This window comes from Mirounga leonina, unplaced genomic scaffold (assembly GCF_011800145.1).
Source record: "Mirounga leonina isolate KUSES-001 unplaced genomic scaffold, KU_Mleo_1.0 Mir_126, whole genome shotgun sequence".
Lineage (NCBI taxonomy): Eukaryota > Metazoa > Chordata > Mammalia > Carnivora > Phocidae > Mirounga > Mirounga leonina.
In genome coordinates this window covers 28,003,872-28,024,844 of record NW_023270314.1, presented here as the reverse complement: position 1 = coordinate 28,024,844, position 20,973 = coordinate 28,003,872, and the positions used below count along the sequence as shown (strand labels likewise).

The 20,973-nt window shown below is 40.2% G+C and overlaps 1 protein-coding gene across 1 annotated transcript in view; it reads left to right on the top strand.

Annotated features, from left to right (window-relative positions):
• Nucleotides 1-20,973, top strand: part of SPATS2 (spermatogenesis associated serine rich 2) — a 139,117-nt gene that overhangs the window by 10,129 nt on the left and 108,015 nt on the right. The window lies entirely within an intron of this gene.

Genomic DNA, 20,973 nt, shown 5'->3' with positions numbered 1-20,973 from the left:
AAAGTAGACATTCTTATGAAACTTCTTTTTAAGTTTACATGGCATAGTGAAGAAGCATTTACCATTAATTTATATGGAAAATTTTTCTGCATTTCCGGACCCAAAAATAACCTCTCTGAGGCTTTTCTGCTACCTCAGGATACATCTTGCTAATGGATGCACAAAATAAATCAAGATAAAGCACAGATGCTCACATACACAGTTCAAAGCTGTGGCAGCTTGATGTTGAGATGCTGAGTGTAGTTCCCGGGGAAGGAGCTTAAGGGCGCCACTCTCACTGCTGGGCTGTGCGCTGCTTTTCTAAGAGCTTGCTGCAAAACAGATGCTGAATGCTATGTTCGCTTTTCGCCTTTTTTTGTAAAAGCGAAAATCCTCTGGATTTCCTTCGGTTAGTGGAAACAGGTACTAACATAGATCTTTTGTAAAAGAGAAGTGGTGTAAGGCGAACTTTCGAAAAGCAAGGGATTACCTGTGTGTAGCTGATGCATTATCATTGTTTTTATGTTTATTGCAATTTGGCTTTATGGGCTGATCAAAAGAAGATAGATGAGAATAGGAGATCAAAGTAATTAATTTAGGATTACTCTCCTGTCAGGATTGTACCATCTTGAACTGATGAATATATTCTGGCAGGTTTATAGTATTTTATTTCAGTATGTCATGATTTGGAGTGGGGCAGTAGCTTTAGGCAGAACATGCCAAAAACTGTATGCCAAGTCTAAATTTGGTTATTTTCTTGGGAAAGGTAACAAAGGGAAGTGTATGCTTTCAGGGACTGGTGATTATTCAAATCCCCCCTAAGGCACTCTCCCCCTGTACTCTCAAGCTTTATGTTCTATTTGCTGCAGCTCTGAACCCTCCTATCTTTTTGATTGACTCTGTGCCTTTGCCCATTCCATAAACGCTGCCTGGAATGCTTTCTAAATAAATCCATTGGTGACTGTCCTAAGTCTCTCAGGCAGACTAAACACCCCTTCTTTTGAGCTTTGAAATCTGTTACATACTTTCATAGTAACACTTGTCATAGTGTACTTTAAAAAATGCACACTATCTATTTTATTATTATTATTCTTATTTTTTGTTAGAGAGTGAGAGTGGGGGACAGGGGCAGAGGGAAAGAGAGAATCCCAAGCAGGCTCCATGCCCAGTGCAGAGCCCATTGCGGGGCTCGATTTCACAACGCTGAGATCATGACTTGAGCTGAAATCAAGAGTTGGATGCTTAACTGACTGAGCCACCCAGGCATCCCTAAAAAAATGCACATTAAATTTTAAAAAATTTGTTAAATTTTAAACAAAATTAAATAGTACAGAGGTAAATGGTGAAAACAGTTTCTCCAGTTCTCTTCCCCAAAGGCCATCACTGATAGTACTTTTTTTATATGTCCTTCCAGAGTTTTTCCTGGGCTGACACAAGACTTTTTGTAGTATATGAAATGCTTATTTACCTCCTTATTTTTTATTGCTGAGTAGTTTAGAAATATTGATAAAAATTCAAGTATTATAGAAATATACAGACCAAAAAATGAAAGGTCCCTTTATTTTGATCAGCTCTTGTCCTTACTAAAGAGTAACTCTCCTCTTCAAGAACGTTCCTCTCTCCGACGATGGACTCTGAAAAACAAACTGAGGATTCTAGAGGGGAGGGGGGTGGGAGGATGGGTTAGCCTGGTGGTGGGTATTGAGGAGGGCACATTCTGCATGGAGCACTGGGTGTTATGCACAAACAATGAATCATGGAACACTTCATCTAAAACTAACGATGTTGTATGGGGATTAACATAAGAATTAAAAAAAATACATCTTCTTCTTTAGCAAAAAAAAAAAAAAAGTTCCTCTCTCCAGAGGCAATCCTGTCATAAGCCTATTGAGTACTCTTTTGAATTGTCCCATTTACGTTTATGTATTTACATAAAAATTATTTTAGGTATGGTTTTTATGTTATTTTATGTATTCTATAACTTCTTAATATATCTTGGAGATTTTTTTCACATCATTATATTCAGACCCATTTTATTCTGTATGGTGTTTATTCTATAATATGCATATGCATTTTATGTAATCATTTTTCAGTTGATGGATATGTGTGTGTGTGTGTCCCTTGCAGTTTTTTTTTTAAGATTTTATTTGAGAGAGAGAGAGAGAGAATGAGCACGAGCAGGGGGGAGGGGCAGAAGGAGAGGGAGAAGCAGACTCTTCACTGAGCAGGGTGCCGAATACGGGGCTTGATCCCAGGACCCTGATATCATGACCTGAGTCAAAGACCGATTCTTAACTGACTGAGCCACCCAGGTGCCCCTCCCTTGCAATTTTCTAACAATGCTTCAGTGAACACTTTTTTATAAACTTCTTGTTGGACCTATGTGAGTGTTTCCCTAGGTTGCTAGAGGTGAAATGCTGGGTAAAAGAGTATAAAAGGGTATATTCTTCTAAAAATTTTGGTGCATCCTGCCAAATTGCTTTAAAAAAATATTTTTTGGTTTGAAATAATTTTAAGTTTGCACAGGAGTAAAGATAGTACACAGAGCTCTCATATACTCTTCCCCCAGCTTCCCCTAATGTTAGCATCTTTCATAACCATAGTACATGTATCAAAACTAAGAAATTAACATTGGTACAATATTATTATAGAAACTATTTGGATTTCCTCAATTTTTCCACTAATGTCCTAAAAAGTTCTAGGATCCAGTGCAAGATCCCACATTGCAGTTAGCCAACATGTCTCTTTATTGTCCTGCAATCTGTAACAGTTTCTGTTTTTTTCTTGTCTTTTTCACTATCTTGACACTTAGAAGAGTACTGTTCAGGTATTTTGTAGAACATACCTAAATATAGGTTTGTCTGATGTTTTCTGATACTCAGACAAAGGTTATGGGTTTTGGGTAAGAATACCACGGAGGTGGTATGCCCTTCTCATTGCATTGTATGGGGGGGGGGATAGATGATATCAACATGTCCTGTTATTGGTCATGTTAACCTTGATGAGTTGATTAAGGTGGTGTCTGCTAGGTTTCTTCACTGGAAAATTTCTGCTTTTTCTCTTTCCATACTCTGTTGTTAAAAGCAAGTCACCAAGTCCAGCCCACACTCATGGCAAGGAGAATTAAGTTCCATCTCCTGGAGGGAGAAATATGAAAGAATTTGGATACACGTTTAAACTTCCACAGTCATAAATAAATATTTTATGGAGATACTTTGAGACTATCCAAATACACTGTTTCTCTTTAAAAGTTCCACCTATTAATTTTAGCATTCCTCAGTGGATCTTGCCTAAAGCAGTTATTACTGTGCTATTGAAATGGTTGTTTTCTATTTCTCTCATTACTTCTATATTTATTAATTAGAAATTTTTTTGTAAGGAGGCTTGTACTTTATCCCCCATTTATTTATTTAATTTAATTGCATCATTATGGATTCAGGAATTTATTCTTTGGATTATAACATTATTTACTTTGTTGCTCACTAAATTACTTAAAAAAACCTTCCAAATTATGCTCCAACCAATAGTTGTAGATAACAAACTTACACACTTAGAACATTGGCTATTATCTGATGAATGAAAGCATTTTTTTCCCCGATTAAACATGAGGTTGAGTGTGTTTTATATGTTTATTGACTATATTTCTTTGTGAATTGTCTTTTTATATACTTTGCTTATTTTTAAATTGGGTTTTTGGTTTTATGGAAGTTTTTTACACTCTTGATATTAATCCTCTGTTAAATGTAATTTTTTTTTCCTTTTGAGAAGAAAATGTTTTCCTTCTCTTTCTCTCTCCTTTTTTAAAGATTTTATTTAGGGAGAGCCTGCTTCTCCCTCTCCACTGAGCAGGGAGCCTGATGCGGGGCTTCATCCCAAGACCCTGGGATCATGACCTGAGCCGAAGGCAGATGCTTAACTGAATGAACCACCCAGTCGCCCCTCTTTCTCTCTTTTTTAAATTACGAAAGTAGTATGTTTATTGTAAAACGTGTAAAGTGAATAGCAAAAGTCTCCTCACCCTCTCTTCACTCTCATTCCCCATGCATATTACCTTTCTTAGCTCACAGGCCAACAGTTTGGTATTTTTCCTTCTAGAACTTTTTCTGTAGAGCAGAAACATATATGTATGTGTTGTGTGTGTGTGCAAGTGTGTATGTACATACAAAAGCATACACTTGATAAAAATGGAATCATAGAATATTCCTCAGTTTTGCTTTTATCACACATTTAACAAATTATGGAATCCTAATGTGTTGAAATGTATGTTTCATTGTCTTTCACTAGATTACAAGCTCCTTTATACAGAGACCATGATTCTTCCCACTCTACAGGTGTAATTTTTCTGGGGGCTCCTGGGTGGCTCCTCTGGTTGGGCATCCGACTCTGGGATATCGTCAGCTCAGGGTTGTGAGTTCAAGCCCCATGTTGGGCTCCATGCTGGGCATAGAGCCTACTTAAAAAAGAAAAAAAGAAAGGTATTCTTTTTCCTGTGTAAATGACGCCATTTATCCATTTGCTCATGCTAGAGACATTTCATTTCTTTTTTTTTTTTTTTTAAAGATTTTATTTATTTATTTGAGAGAGAGAGACACAGTGAGAGAGGGAACACGAGCAGGGAGAGTGGGAGAGGGAGAAGCAGGCCTCCCGCGGAGCAGGGAGCCCGATGCGGGGCTCGATCCCAGGACCCTGGGATCATGACCTGAGCCGAAGGCAGACGCTCAACCGGCTGAGCCACCCAGGCACCCCAAACATTTCATTTCTTTAACAAAATTTAATGAATGTCTATTTGTCTGATACACAGGAATGAACTAAGCATAAAAATCCTTATTTTAGTTGGGGAAGGCAGATATTAAGCAAAGGATTAGAATGTTTAGTATTTAAGTTGGTGAAAATTAGTATTAAAAACACCCCCCAGGGCACCTGGGTGGCTCAGTTGGTTAAGCAACTGCCTTCGGCTCAGGTCATGATCCGGGAGTCCCGGGATCGAGTCCCGCATCGGGCTCCCTGCTCGGCGGGGAGCCTGCTTCTCCCTCTGACCCTCCCCCCTCTCATGTACTCTCTCTCATTCTCACTCTCTCAAATAAATAAATAAAATCTTTAAAAAAAAAAAACAAAAAACAAAAACACCCCCCAAATAAAAAAAACAAGAAAGGAGATAAGGGATACTCTCTAAGCATGTGACTATATGTGTGTGTGACAGACAGACACTGAAGGTGGTAGGGAAGGCCTTGTTGAGAAAGTAATATTTTAGCAAACACTTAAAAGTCATCCTTGATTCCTTTCTCTTCCTCATACCTCACATCAGATCCATATCCAAATCTTATTGATTACATCTTCAAAATATATCTCAGACCCACCCATCAAGTAGGTGGATTGATTTGGTAGTAGAAGTTTGTGAAAGTTTTCTTCTGATTGTTGTCATATTCTCAGTGAATTAGGAAATCAGTGCTCAGCTGAGAGTGAGGGTGGGGAGGAAATGATGGAGGTTTGTGGAGAGAGGGGAAGGTATGAATGTTCAGGAGAGTGGGAGAATGGCTGCAGCAGGGAAGTAGTGTATGATTTCCAGGTGGCATTAAGGGGACCTTGAGGCTTGTGGTCATGAATTTAAAGTGAGATTAGTGAGTATGTTTTTTTTTTTCTTCCAGCCATATTGAGCTGCAGGGGTGTATGTTTGGAGTGGATTTAACCAGAGAGAGATTTTTACCAAGATAGTGGAATAAAACATGAGAAGGTCAAGGGAATAGAGCATATATGTAAGGGAGTGGTTATGATAATATACTCATTTAAATTGTGGAATTTAAACCAGGTAAACAAGAAAGGGAGGACATGAAGTGGCTAAGAGGTGGTGAAATGATGGTAGAATCAATGAATTGAAGGTCCCATTGAGATCCAAAGATGTTGGAATTTGGGTATGTGAGAGACAGAGCTATAAAGATAGCTATAAAGAGTGTAGGTCATGGTCAGGCAGTGGGATACAAAAATAGAGATCATGGAGGCATTATCATGCATGGGCTTCGTGGGTGAAGGACAAGATCATTGGAATCAAGGAATTCAGAGACATGGGGTATTAGAAAGATCATGTGTGTGAAATCACTGAGACTTAAGACAGGATCTGTGTAGTGGAGAGTCAGAGTTTAGGGTTCTCCAGAGAAAAAGAATCCATAGGATCGATCTCTCTCGTCTGTATCTTTATATCTGCATTTTTATCTGTATCTGTCTAGAATGAGATTTATTATATGGATTGGCTCACATAATTATGGGGGCTGAGAAGTCCCATGATCTGATGTCTGCAAGCTGGGGATTCAGGAAAGTCGGTGGTGTAAATTCCAGTCCAAGACCAAAGGCCTAAGAACTAGGAACACCAGTGGTGTAAGTCCCAATCCAAGGGCAGAAGACTGATAGGTAGTTTAGTTCAGCAGTCAGGCAGAGACAGAAGGAATTCTTTCTTCCTCTACCTTTTTATTCTATTCAGGCCTTTGATGAATTGGATGATACCCACCCACATTGGGGAGGGCCACCTGCTTAACTCAGTCTGCCACTTCATATGCTAATCTCATCTAAAACACCCTCACAGACACACGCAGATATGGTCTTTACCCACATATCTGGGTACCCCATGATCCAGTCAAGCTGACACATAAAATTAACCATCACAACCAGGTAAGGGGTAATAGAGTTTTCACATGATATTCAAAGTGGAGGGTTTTTTTTAGGGAAAAGGGAAGGAGACTGACTTAGAAGCATCAGTGAGGAGCAAGGAGGGCACTTTCCTTACCCCCAGGTCCAATGGTATAAAGGGTATGGGAAAGAAAACTTTCACCACTTGAGGGCAGCGAGGGAAGTATGGCCTCAGAGGAGAACCAGGTTTTATTCTTTTTTTATTTTTATTTTTTAAAGATTTTATTTATTCATTTGACAGAAAGAGACACAGCGAGAGGAGGAACACAAGCAGGGAGAGCGGGAGAGGGAGAAGCAGACTTCCCCCGATGCGGGGCTCGATCCCAGGACCCTGGGATCATGACCTGAGCCGAAGGCAGCTGCTTAACCCACTGAGCCACCCAGGCGCCCCGAGAACCAGATTTTAATTAGAACAAGAAGTTGAAGGAAATGTTGAGAGTAGAAGTTGAAAATGTAGTGGAAGAATTTCAAAATTTGGGAAGAGATGTGTGGCACATGGGGACAGAGCAGGGGATGTGTAGAACTGTGTGGGGATTAGAATATGGGAGATGAGAGGTCTGAAAGTCTGGGGCTTCTTTTTTTTTTTTTTTTTTTAAAGATTTTATTTTATTTATTTATTTGACAGACAGAGACAGTGAGAGAGGGAACACAAATGGACAGTGGGAGAGGGAGAAGCAGGCTTCCCGCCGAGCAGGGAGCCAGATACGGGGCTCAATCCCAGGATCATGACCTGAGCTGAAGGCAGACACCCAACTGACCTAACTAAACCAATTGTTTATTTATTTATTTATTTATTTTTATTTTTTCAAAGATTTTATTTATCCGACAGAGAGAGGGAGAGAGTACAAGCAGGGGGAGGAGCAGAGGGAGAGGAGAAGCAGGCCTCCCGCTGGGCAGGGAGCCTGATGTGGGGCTTGATCCCATGACCCCGGGATCATGACCAGAGTGGAAGGCAGATGCTTAACCAACTGAGCCACCCCGGTGGCCCCACATTTTTTTTTTTAAAGAAAACATGGCAGTTATGTTGCCCTCCTTTCCCCAGAGGCAGCAACTATAACATATTCAGTGACAATCTCTTGCATGCTTTTAAAAATTTCACTATGTATATGTACACAAACTATACAGAAGAGTATTTCATTGGTTCTAAGATGCATATTTCCCCAACTCCCCAATTAATCTTTGCATTTGTGATGTATTTTTACAACTGATTAACTGGAGAGTTTTTTCTTAGTGGTTTGTCAGATAATGTGTCTTATCTGTGGCTTCTTAGAAGGAAAATAGTATTTTAATTTTTTAATTTTATAAATGCAGTATCATATTGTGCTTATCTTTTGGCAGTTTGTTTTTGTTGCTCAGCATGGTTTTTGAGATTTGTTCCTTGTTAATACATGTAGCTCTAGTTTAAGTTTTCTATAGGTGTTCAGTTATGTGGCTATACATTTTATTTTTAAAAAATTTTAAAAAGATTTATTTGAGAGGGAGAGCGCATGTGTGTGCAAGTGGGGGGGAGGGGCAGAGGGAGAGGGAGAGAGAGAAACTCAAGCAGACTCCCTGCTGAGCACAGAACCCTACATAGGGCACTATCTCACAAGCCTGAGATAGTAACCTGAGCTAAAATCAAGAGTTGGACACTTAACCGACTGAGCCACCCAGGAGCCCCAAGTTTTTTTTTTTTTTTTTTTTTTTTTAAGATTTTATTTTTTTGAGAGAGAGAGCACGAGCAGGGGGAGGGGCAGAGGGAGAAGGAGGGACAAGCAGATTCCCTGCTGAGTGGGGACCCCGACGTGGGGTCGATTCCAGGATCCCAAGATCATGACCTGAGCTGAAGTCAGATGCTTAACTGACTGAGCCACCCAGGTGCCCGCCCCACCCCAACCAATTTTTAACCATCACAAACAGTGTTGTAGTGTGAACCTTCTACATGTTTCCTTGTGCTGATGAGTGAGAGTAGAATTTCTGGGTCTTAAGGTTTATGCATGTTTAATTTTCTAGATATCATCAAAATGCTTTCCAAAGAGGTTGTTTCAATTTATACACTCATCAGTAGTATATAAGAATTCATTTTGCTCTATGACAATCCTGAATTTTATTGGTTCTTTATAACTTTTGCTGATCTTATGAGTGTCATACTATTTTATGTTTTAATTTGCCTTTCCTCCATTGTTAGTGAGTTTGAACATACTTCAGTTTGTTTATTGTCTTTTAAGTTTCCTCCCTTGTGTGTTATTTGTTAATTGCCATGGCTTATTTTTCTATTAAGTTGTTTGTTTTTGCTTTAAACTGATAAATATTCTTAATACATTTGGATACTAATCCTTTATAGTTGTATGCATTGCAAATGTTCTAATCTGTGGCTCTCCCTGTCTTATTTTTTATAAACCAACTTTATAACAATAGGTATTATGTTTGAGGTATAATTGGCATAGAATAAACTAATGTATTTACAGTGGACAGTTTGTTAAATTCTGACATACACTGTGAAACTATCGTCGGGGTCAAGATAATGAACATATCTATAACCCCCAAAAGTTTCCTCTCCTCCACTTCCCTTGCCCCCCATAGGCAACCACCAATTTGCTTTCTGTCACTAGTTTAGTTTGTATCTTCTATTTTAAATAAATTCCTACTTGTATATTCAAATGGATATCCAAATGGAGATGGTCATTAAGTAATATGGGTAATATGGAGCTCAGTTGAAAAGGTCTATTTCTATATCATTCCCCACAATTTCAATTAAACAACCTATTCTGGCTTTTTTTTTTTTTTTAATCTTAGGCTGTTTTAGCATGCTTTGTTTCCAGTCCTCCTTGCTAAGCTGTTCTTCCCTTTGTTTTTGTCCTTTCTCATTATTCTGCCCTTGCTAGACAGACTCAAGGGCTTCCTACCTTCTGACCCCTGCTTTTTTTCCCCATGTCCACATACATTTTCCTCTCTCCTCTGTTTTTCTCAAAGATTATTTAATTTTTTTCTTTTATTTCGGTTTTAGGGTTCATTTTTATCAAAGTTATATGTGTATATAGTGTGTAGAATCAAATAGTTCTGTAGAATTTGTTTTAAAAAAAAGCTTTCCTCATTTATTTCACTTTCCTCAGAGGCAGTTTTAGCTTTTTTAGTTAACACTTTTTTGTATTTATTTCTATTTCTGTAAATAATATGCTTGTATTGCTATTTTGGTACTATCAGTTGTAAGATGCATCACTATTTTATGTCCTACTAAAAAAAGAAAATAGGCCCAAGATGGGTAGTCTCTACAAGGCCTTACATAAAGCTGGGAAACTACATGAAAATGTAAATGAGAAATAAACCCACCACATAGAAAGTGACAGAAGGCATGTCTCAATCCTGGTGTTGTGTAGGAGGGGGAAGAACTTTCTTGGAGATTTGAAATGGTTCTCAGTCAGAATTCACACTAGATACTCAAGTGGTACCAAACACTCAAGCAGAGATTTTTTTTTTAAAGATTTTATTTATTTATTTGAAAGAGAGAGAATGAGAGAGAGCGAGCATGAGAGGGGGGAGGGGCAGAGGGAGAAGCAGACTCCCCTCCCCGCTGAGCAGGGAGCCCGATGCAGGACCCGATCCCAGGACTCTGGGATCATGACCTGAGCCGAAGGCAGTCGCTTAACCAACTGAGCCACCCAGGTGCCCTCAAGCAGAGATTTTAATTAAAGGTTGTTTTGGGTTGGTAGTGTGATAGGTGGTTTGAAGAAATACAACAATTGAAAGATGTCATCAGTTGTGTCTGGATTTCAGAGATGTTAAAATATGGGGGGAAAAGGCATTTTAGAATCAGTGGAATATGTATGGAACATGTACTAGACACTGTTCTTTCTCAGTGCTAGAAAGACAACTGTGAACAGAAGAAACATCCCTATCCTTATTGAGCTGACGTTCTGGAGAGGGTAACGTTTAGACAAAATAAGAATATGTATGGTGTGCCAGATGTTGCAGATATATAAATAAGATGAAAACTGAACATTGACCATTGGATTTAGCAATTTGGAAGTTGTTGCTGAACTTGATAGGAGAGGGTTTGGTGGAATAATCAGGAAATAAAAGCTCATTGGGGTGATTTTGAAAGAGAAAGGGAGGAGAGGAATTTGGAGATAGTGAGCATAGACAGCTTCTTCTAGTTCTGCTGTCATGGAGAGCAGAGAAATGGATGCATAACTGGAGGGGGAATTGGGGTTAAAGAGTTGTCTTTTAAAATGGGAGAAATTGGGGCGCCTGGGTGGCTAAGTTGGTTGAGCAACTGCCTTCGGCTCAGGTCATGATCCTGGAGTCCCAGGATCGAGTTCCGCATCGGACTCCCTGCTCAGTAGGGGGTCTGCTTCTCCCTCTCACCCTATCCCCTCTTGTGCACTCTCTCTCACTCTCTTTCAAATAAAAATAAATCTTTAAAAAAAATAAAATGAGAGAAATAATTGTACACCTGGAACAGCTATAATATTATGTATCAATTATACCTCAGTAAAAAAGAATAAAAATAAATTGGGAGAAATAAGAATGTTTTTATATAATGCTGATGGACAGGATCTATAGAGAAGGAAACAGTGCTGATGCAGAGGTGGGAATGGGGGAAGGCAGGGCAATGGGGAATGGGCTGGGGATCTGGTATCCAAGTGGAGGCATTGGCCTTAGGAGCAGTCGGTTCATCCATGGTAAGTAACAGGGAAGACAAGGCAAACAGGAATCCAGGCTGGTAGCGGTAGTGAGTGCTTCCTGTTTCACCGAGAAAATGGAAGGAAGGGCAGCAGCCAGGAGTGAAGATGTAGAACAGGTGTTGATGGCTTGAGGAGAGAGGAAATGACATGAAATGGACCTATAGGGGAGTGGAGGAATGAATAGATAAGGCAGAAGTCGTAGGATTGTCATGTTGAGCTAAGATACCATTTGAAGTTAGTGATTGTGAATTTTAAGTGAGATGGTTTAGTATGGACGTGTGGGTATGTGTTTTTGTTTTTTTCATTTCAAAGCCACGTTTAGCCGCATGGTATAGGCACAGAGTAGTGAGACAATTGTATTTTTTGTTTTTAATATGTTGTTAGGGAAGACTTTAAATACACAAAATAGAGCCATCATGTACTCGTCACACAGCTTCGGTAGATATTAACTAGTGGCCGATCTTGTTTTATCTGTACACTTCTCTACTTCCACTCTTGCACATTATTTTGAAGCAACTTGGGACATCATATTTTATGCACAAATATTTCATATTTCTAAGAGATATGGATGCTTGCAAAAAAACCATTATCATACCAAAAATTTTAATAATTCCTTAATATCCAGTTTCCTGGCAGTTTTCAAATTTCCATTTGTCTCCGGAATGTCCTGAAGTGTTTAGTTGTTTGACAGGGAGTTATATTTAATAAGGGTGGGTGTTCTGCCAGGCAAATATGATGAAGTGAGGGAGGGGGCAGGACACTTGAGGTGCGTGCAAGAGAGTGGACCTCAGTCTAAGCTATAATGGACTTTGAACTCTAAGCTAAGGCAGGAGATGACCTGAGAGGGGAGTGGAATCAATGGCTTGTAATTCCTGGTGGGGTCAAAGTATTGTTGGAGTTGGGGTGCTAGAAGGAGCAACCTGAAAAGATAGGGAGTGATGATTGGAGGGTGGGGTGCAGATGAAGTAGAGATTATGGAGAGACTGTAGTTACTGTGTTGGCACGTTCTAGGACAGGATATCGATTGAGGGAGTGAGTGGCTATAGTAGGGTAGAGGGCAGGGTTGTTTGCCTATGAGGCGGTCAAGAAACTGAGAAGGCCAAGTATCGCAACAGTCACCTAGGTGAGTGAGTGAATCACTTGGACTTATGACAGGCCAGTGAGATAGGAACTAAAATCTGGGAGGCTTGAGGGGGTGCCTGGGTGGCTCAGTCGTTAAGCGTCTGCCTTCGGCTCAGGTCATGATCCCAGGGTCCTGGGATCGAGCCCCACATCGGGCTCCCCGCTCAGCGGGAAGCCTGCTTCTCCCTCTCCCACTCCTCCTGCTTGTGTTCCCTCTCTCGCTGTGTTTCTCTCTGTCAAATAAATAAATAAAATCTTAAAAAAAAAAAATCTGGGAGGCTTGAGAAGTAATCTAGGCATAGCCAGATGAATGCAACAGAGGGGTGGGAGGTGGTAGCATCATCTGACAGGAAGCTGTTTTAGGAAGGAAGGAAGGGGAATAATCTGGAAGCAGAAGTGAGGGACAACATGAATACCTCCTCTTCTGACTGAGACCCAGTAGTATAGGGTGTGGGAGAGGAGCAACCACAGGTAGGACTGTAGAGAGAGCAGTGGCCTCAGAGAAACTGATATCACTTGGAGCAGAAATTGAGTAGGAGAGGGGAGCTGTTGATGAAAGGGGATATACTTAGCCATGTGGGAACGAGAACTTAGGGATTTGGAATGACCCAGAGTCCTGGGATTCCTGTGGTAAGTGATATAAAGAAGGAATGATCATAATGCGATGAGTCTTGATGTCACAGGCAAATTGTAGTGTAAGCAGGTGAGGGATAGAGGGTGAAGGGGTCCCTTCACTTCCCTGCTGGTGCTGGTGCAGAGGATGGGGGAAAGGCAGAGGAGCGATAGCTCCATTACTTGCTCTGCACTCCTGGGGCTAACGTGGTCTACAGTAAGAGGCTGTTCATGCAGCTAGTCAGAAATGAGAATTTCCTCTTTTTTTTTTTTTTATTTTTTTTTTTTTTTAAGATTTTATTTATTTATTTGACAGAGAGAGACATGGCGAGAGAGGGAACACAAGCAGGGGGGGTGGGAGAGGGAGAAGCAGGCTTCCCGCCCAGCAGGGAGCCCGACGCAGGACTCGATCCCAGGACCCTGGGACCACGACCAGAGCCAAAGGCAGACGCTTAACGACTGAGCCACCCAGGCGCCCCTAGAATTTCCGCTTTTATTTCCTGTTGTTTACCTGCCCTGCCTCTATTTTTTCCCCTTTCTTGTTGAAAACTTAGAGTACAACATCTAGATGTTTTCAGTACCCTATTCTTCAATATCCTAGATAGTCTGGAAACTGGTAAATGTAAATGATGCTGTTACTAGCTTGCTGGGGAAATGACAGCAAGATTACAATAAGGAATTAGGGAGTCTCACCATCAGGGCTGGAAAGGGAAAGGAAGGAAGAGGTTTCAGGGAGAGTTAGCTTTAGATTCCTTAAATCTGGCCTGGGAAACGGAGTTAGAAGAGGAAAGAGTTTGACCCGTGTCCTGGGAGGGGAGAGTAAAGTTCTGTCTGGAAGGAGGGAATCTGCCCAAGGATCTGTGTTTTTGTTTGTTTGTTTTGTTTTATTTATTTATTAGAGAGACAGAGCACAAGGGGGGCTGGGTGGGAGGGGCAGAGAGAGAGAGGGAGAGAGAGAATCTTAAGCAGGCTCCATGCCCAGAGGAGAGCCTGTCTTGGGGCTTGATCTGACGTACCTGAGATCATGACCAGAGCTGAAATCAAGAGTTGAACACTTAACCAAATAAACCACCCAAGTGCCTGCAAGGATTTGTGTTTTGACAGGTTCCTGAAAGAGCTGTTGCTGGATGGGAGCCTCAACTATTGTTAGATTCATTCATTTCAGTGGATATTTATTAGCACTTACTATGTGCCCGGCACTGGGCTAGATGTTCAGGATATCATGTTGAGCATGTAGAAAGGTTCCCATTTACATGGATTTATAATCTAGCAGGGAAGACAATTAAACCAGAAATTATAATTTAATGTGAAGGCTTTGTAGTGAGGGTTCTTTGGAAGTCTGTAGTGAAAGCCTCAGGTTAGTCTCAGATCGGGTAGGGAGGGGAAGAGTGCAGGTTCTGGAGTTAGTGACAAGGGAGCAGAGATCTGAAAGATGAGCTGCAGTTAGCTAGGCAAAGAGAATAGGAAGGAGAGTTACATGTCCAGCAGCCACAGCTCGACTCTCTGTGTCTCTCCAACTTCCAAACCTTTCTTACCCAGGAAATAGGGAACAGAATCATCTGTTCTGATCACCATATTCACCCCCAATATTCCTGTACACCAGGGGTTGGCAGACTACTGCTCATACATAGGTCAACTGTGGCCTGCTACTTGTTTTTGAATGGCTGGCAAGTTAAGAATGGTTAGCAATTCAAACTGTAAGCTAAGAATAGTGGCAAAATTCAAACCCAGATATCTTAGTTCAAAGTCTGTGTTCATTCCGCTGATCACATTGTATTACAATTAGTTGTTTATATTTCCATCCCTCAAAAAGAGACTTGAACTTGAATGACAGGTTGCTTTTTCTTATATCCATCATTTCCAGCACAGGGTGAGGCCAAAATAAATGTTTATTTAGTGACTTTCATGTAAGTAATTTCATTTGCTCCCTTGCAATAAATCCTATGAAAATAACACATCAAATTTTCAAATAATTGATATTAACTTGTACATACCATTTCTTTTTTTTCCTCCCTCCCCCAGCTTTTTTTTTTAAGTTTGTTTATTTAAGTAATCTCCACACCCAGCATGGGCCTCGAACTCCTGACCCCAAGATCAAGAGTCGCATGCTTCTCCGACTGAGCCAGCCAGGTATTCCCCCCCAACTTTTTTTCTAAGATTTTATTTTTTTTAAAGTAATCTCTACAATCGGTGTGGTGCTCAAACCCACAATCCCAAGATCAAGAGTCACATGCTGTACTGACTGAGCCAGCCATTTCTTTCATTTATTTTTTTTTTATTTATTTTTTTAAAGATTTTATTTAAGAGAGAGCAAAAGTGATCACAGAGGGAGAGGGAGAAGCAGACTTGCCGCTGAGCGGAGAGCCTGATGGAGATTTTGATCTCAGGACCCTGAGACCATGACCTAACCAACTAAGCCACCAAGGCGTGCCCCCCCCACCTTAAAAGATTTTATTTATTTATTTGTCAGAGAGAGAGAGAGAGCACAAGCAGGGGGAATGGCAGGCAAAGGGAGAAGCAGGCTCCCTGCTGAGCAAGGAGCCCAATGCGGGACTCAATCCCAGGACCCTGGGATCATAACCTGAGCCGAAGGCTGACGCTTAACCTACTAAGCCACCCAGGCATCCCCATTTCTTCCATTTATAATAGCAATATTTAAAAAAATGTATTATATCATTGAAAAATTGATTTCATTAAATGTAACTAAAGATAATTAGAAATATTTTGTGCTATAACAAAAGGCCTTCAGGGACTACTGACTTATATTTATGTACAGCTGTTTGTTCCTATAGTAAATAATCTCAGAATGCTAGATACTTCTAGTTTTTGTCAGCTTTTTGTAATATCTATTCCTTTGTCAGCTGTCAGTTATAGCTCCTTCCCCCTCCTACTTTAAATTTGCTGCTTCTGTCTTTTATAGATTCAGAACCTAGAAATCTAATCTTATTAGAACTGTATATAAAGTAGGAGCAGATAGTCTTGAGGAGGATAATACTTGTGAGTAAAGTGATAAGTGAGGTGTTTTTGTTCTTAAGGAATTGGTACCTGTTGGAGAGATCGAACATACTGGGAACAGTCATAATGTAAAAGTATTAACTTCAAACTCGTATACCTCATTGCCTACTTAACATCTCTACGTGGATGTCTAATATGCATCTCAAATTTAATGTTTCCCCAGGCTTCTTCCCACAGCCATCCCCATATTAGGACATAAAGACTGTCCTTCCAGTTACTTGAGCCTAAAACCTGGGAATCATCCTTGATGCCTCTGTCTCTGTAACATCTCACATCTGATCATGTTTGTTTGTTTGTTTTAAGGTTTTATTTATTTATTTGACAGAGAGAGAGAGTTAGCCAGAGCAGGAACACAAGCAGGGGGAGTGGCAGAGGGAGAGGGAGAGGCAGGCTTCCTGCAGAGCAGGGAGCCCGATGCGGGGCTTAATCCCAGGACCCTGGGATCATGACCTGAGCCGAAGGCAGACACTTAATGACTGAGCCACCCAGGCGCCCCACATCTGATTATGTTTTACCTTCAGAATACATACTGAATCTGATCACCATTTCTGCTGCTACCACCAAGATTCAAACTGCCATTCTCTCTTTCCTGGATTATTATTACATTTAGTCTTCTTATTCCCCTGCTTCTGCCCTTGTCTTTATACATTCTGTTCTCAACAGACATCCAGAATGATCCTCTAAAAAGTCAAATTAGATTGTCACTCCTTTGCTCAAAATCTTCCAGTGGCTTTCCATCTCAGGTAAAAGACAAAGTTCTGACAGTGGCCTGAAAGACTGTAGAATCTGTTCTCAGTTTACCTCTCTGGCCTAATTACCTATGACCCCTCCCTCTGCTCATGTCCCTTCAGTCACAGGGACATCTTTGCTTTTTTCCTAAGATCCAGGTTGTTCCTTCTTTAAAACCTTTATACTTCCTGTTATCTCTCCCTGAAATGCTTCTCCTATGTTGGCAGCATGGCTTTTCCTCTTTCTTTAGGTGTAAGGCTCAAATGTCACCGTATCAATGAGGCTCTGGCTCTCTTTATCTCCTTTACCCTGCTTTATTTTTCTCCATAGCATTTATCAGCATGCGATAGGCTGTGTGCATATGCATGTGTAATTAATTAATTAATTTTAACTTTAAATTTTTTTGAAGTTTTTTTTTTAAGATTTTATTTATTTATTTGACACAGAGAGACACAGTGAGAGAGGGAACACAAGCAGGGGGAGTGGGAGAGGGAGAAGCAGGCTTCCCGCTGAGCAGGAAGCCCAATGCAGGGCTTGATCCCAGGGCCCTGAGACCATGATCTGAGCCTAAGGCAGATGCTTAACGACTGAGCCACCCAGGCGCCCTGTTTTTGAAGATTTTATTTGAGAGAGAGCAAGAGAGAGAGAGAGAGATCATGAGCATGGGAGGGGCAGAGGGAGAGGGAGAAGCAGACTCCCCACGGAGCAGGGAGCCCGAAGTGAAGCGGGGCTCCATGCCAGGACCCCAGGATCACGACCTGAGCCAAAGGCAGATGCTCAGCTGACTGAGCCACCCAGGCGCCCTTAATTTTAATTTTAAAAATTTGTTTCACTGCTGTCTCACCATAGGTGTAGAATAGGGACTGGTAGGCCAAAAATGACCAGCTGTCTGTTTTTGTAAATAAACTTGAATTAGAACACAGCCATGCTCCTACATTAGTATATTGTCTGTGGCTGCTTTCACACTCCCAACAGCAGAGTTGAGTATTGTGACAGAGACCATGTGGCCTGTAAAGCCTACAATATTTGCTGCCTGGCCCTTTATTGAAAAATTTTGTTTGCTGACCCTTGGGCTAGAACAATATCTGGCACATAGTAGGTGACTGAATGAACATAAAGTAAATCCTAAGTGGCAGGGTACAAACTATAAATTGCTAGTGAGGATATGGGTTAATATTTCAAAAGTTGTTTTTAGATTTTAATAATTAGGATAATTTGGGAATATGTCAACTGTAATAACTTATTCAAGCTGAAGTTCTTGAATTTATTGCAGGCATTACTACCTGATAACAGAGATAGGCCAACTTTTTGAAGGCTACACCTAAATTGGAGATGATAGTGTTTCAAAGGCACAAGATCCTTTTAAATATCAGCTTTTATATGGTGTTATAGAAAGAACTCTAAATAATGAGTTGGTGGTAGTTGTTGGTTGCATACTGTGAAAAGCATGAACCTAAATAAATGTATACAGTTCTCAATCACTTATGCTAAAGGATGGACATATAGAATAGACAATAATACATTGTGTTTGAGTTTGGAATATATTTTTGGATTGCAATGGATTAACCTCACTATTCCAGGTACTTCTAATAGTGTATTTAAGTAGCACAGTAAAATTAAACTGCAAAACCCAGCTCAGAAGAATCTGGAAAATTGTATTGCTTCTGGCATCCTGTCTTTGTCCAAATCGTACCTTCTTATTTTATTTATTTTTATTTTTTAATTTTTTTGAGAGAGCATGATGGAGGGGCAGAGGGGGAAAGAGAGAGAATCATAAGCAGGCTCCCCGCCCAGTGCAGAGCCAGACACGGGGCTCGACTTCACAACCCTGAGATCATGACCTGAGCTGAAATCAAGAGTCGGACGCTTAACCGACTGAGCCACCCAGATGTCCCAGTATTCTAGTTTTAAAAGGCCTTTACTATTAATTGAGCTGAGTGTAGAGAAGGAATGTTGGACTATATACTGCATGCTTAGAAAACAAATATAATTTAAGCAAATGATAAAGAATTATGGAATCAGGGCTGGAAGAAACTTCATTCAATATATATTTGAATGCACCATAGCCACTTTATTAGCCTGGGTTACAGAGGTATTGAATAAGACAGAGTTGTTGCCCTCATGAGACTTAATGTCTAATCCTCCTCCCCAGTCTCCATCTCACCTCATTTTATGTTGTGTATTGAAATCTAAAGCTTGAGAGAGCAAGTACTTTCCCCAGGGTTGTGTAGATTGTTACTGGTAGAATGGAACTAGAATGCAAGTTTCTTATATGGGCGATAAAGGCAAAATATTGATTCATTTATGCACTGTTTTGTGTTTATCCCTGTACTAAGTACTGGAAGATAGGGTGGTAAGTAGAAGGGCACATTTTTTTTGATGTAGAGCTTCAAAGGAATTTTTTTTGGGGGAGAATCCAGAACGTTTTCCACTATGTTGCATTATATTATTTACAGTCTTTAATCTCATAGGAAGGTTAGGGGCTCTCATATATGATTCTTCAGTGTGACTAAGTTCAGTAAGTTTAGTGTTTTTCTGACACCCAAAGTCCGTTTTATTGAAGGACTGGGACTTTTGCATGAGGAAGGAAGAATGAAGTAGTTATGGATTCTCTGTGGGAAGGGACCTTTATTTATTTCAAAATTTGTGTAGAGTCTAAACTTTTGCCCTATGAGTAAGAAAGAACCTTTTTTCTTTTTAATGGCTGTGCTATCAGGACCCAGAACCCAGGCTGATATTTAAAATCAGCCATATTGTAGGTTAAATAGACTTGCACACTGACCTTCTCTTTCCTTTTAGTTACCCAAGCTTTGGGTATATGTAATACTCAATGGTCAAAGAATCACATCTAAAGCAGAACACATATTTTATTCTTTAAAATTTCTTCTCAAACTGATTGCGATTATATTTGATTTTTTCTTCTCAGTGCTTGCTTGCTAAAAAAATCAAACATTTGACAGTCTAGGGAAGATGAAAAAGGTTAATTAAACTGCGGCTAAATAATTTAGGATGTTTTAGTTATTTGGTGGCATAGACGATTAAGGTTTTTTTCCTTAAAATGTCTAGTTGGGAATGCTTTTACAATGGAGAATTTTTAGAGTAAGTTATCTTCACCTCAGGCCTCCTTGCTCTTCCTGTTCCAGAGTATCTTCTTCCATTCTGCTGGGACCAATTAGTTCTTGGCTCAGGTGTTTTAGTTTCTCTGTGGAAGGTGAGCTTAATCATGTTTATAATCTGTGAACATTAAATTCTCTGCCGGTGATCTAAAGCACATTGAATTGGGTATCTTCAAATGCAGATGATTTATTTTCTCTGAATTTAGATCATAGCATTTAAAAATGAAAAGACCTGGGGTGCCTGGGTGGCTCAGTTGGTTGAGTGTCTGACTCTAAATTTTGGATCAGGTCATGATCTCAAGGTCATGATCTCAGGGTCATGAGATTGGGCTTCGTGCTCAGCACAGAGTCTGCTTGAGATTCCTTCTTCTTCCTCTGCCCCTCCCCATGCTTGTGCTCCATAAACAAACAAACAAACTCTTAAAAAAAGCCTCTTTAAAAAAAATGAAAAGACCTTAGAAATAGTGGTTATTATATATTAGTGATGATTATTCTAGTTCTGTTGCAGGAACCACATTTTAAGACTCTACAAATTAGTGTTATGTTGTAGAGGAGGTAGTATGACTACCAGTCTCAAATTACTTAATCATTTCAAAAATATTTGTAAAATAACTGAAATAATATGCTAGTAAGAAACATGGACTGTGTATAAATATAGGTGATTTCAAATAACACTTAAAGCTAGAGTGGCATACAATTTGAAACATATTGTCACATTTTAATTGTGTATGTCTTAAATCAGTCAAAATATCTTTTACCATGATCAAATCAAATATTTCAGTGGGTGCTGGAGAGAAGGAGGAGGAGCTGGATGAGCGGAAATGTTGTTTGATGTCATTTGGTTAGTATATATGGTATATATAGCAAGGCAGGCTAAGTTTGACCTTCCAGCATTTCAGGCTGGGGTCTCCAGGCATGCTGTTGCAGTTATCTATTTCCAAGGAACAAAACCACTTCAAACTTGGCACAGAACTCTCAAGGTTCTGGGTGTTGACTAGGCTTATCTAAGTGATTCTTGCACAAGTTCTTTCATGCACTTGTAGTCTGATGGGTCTTGT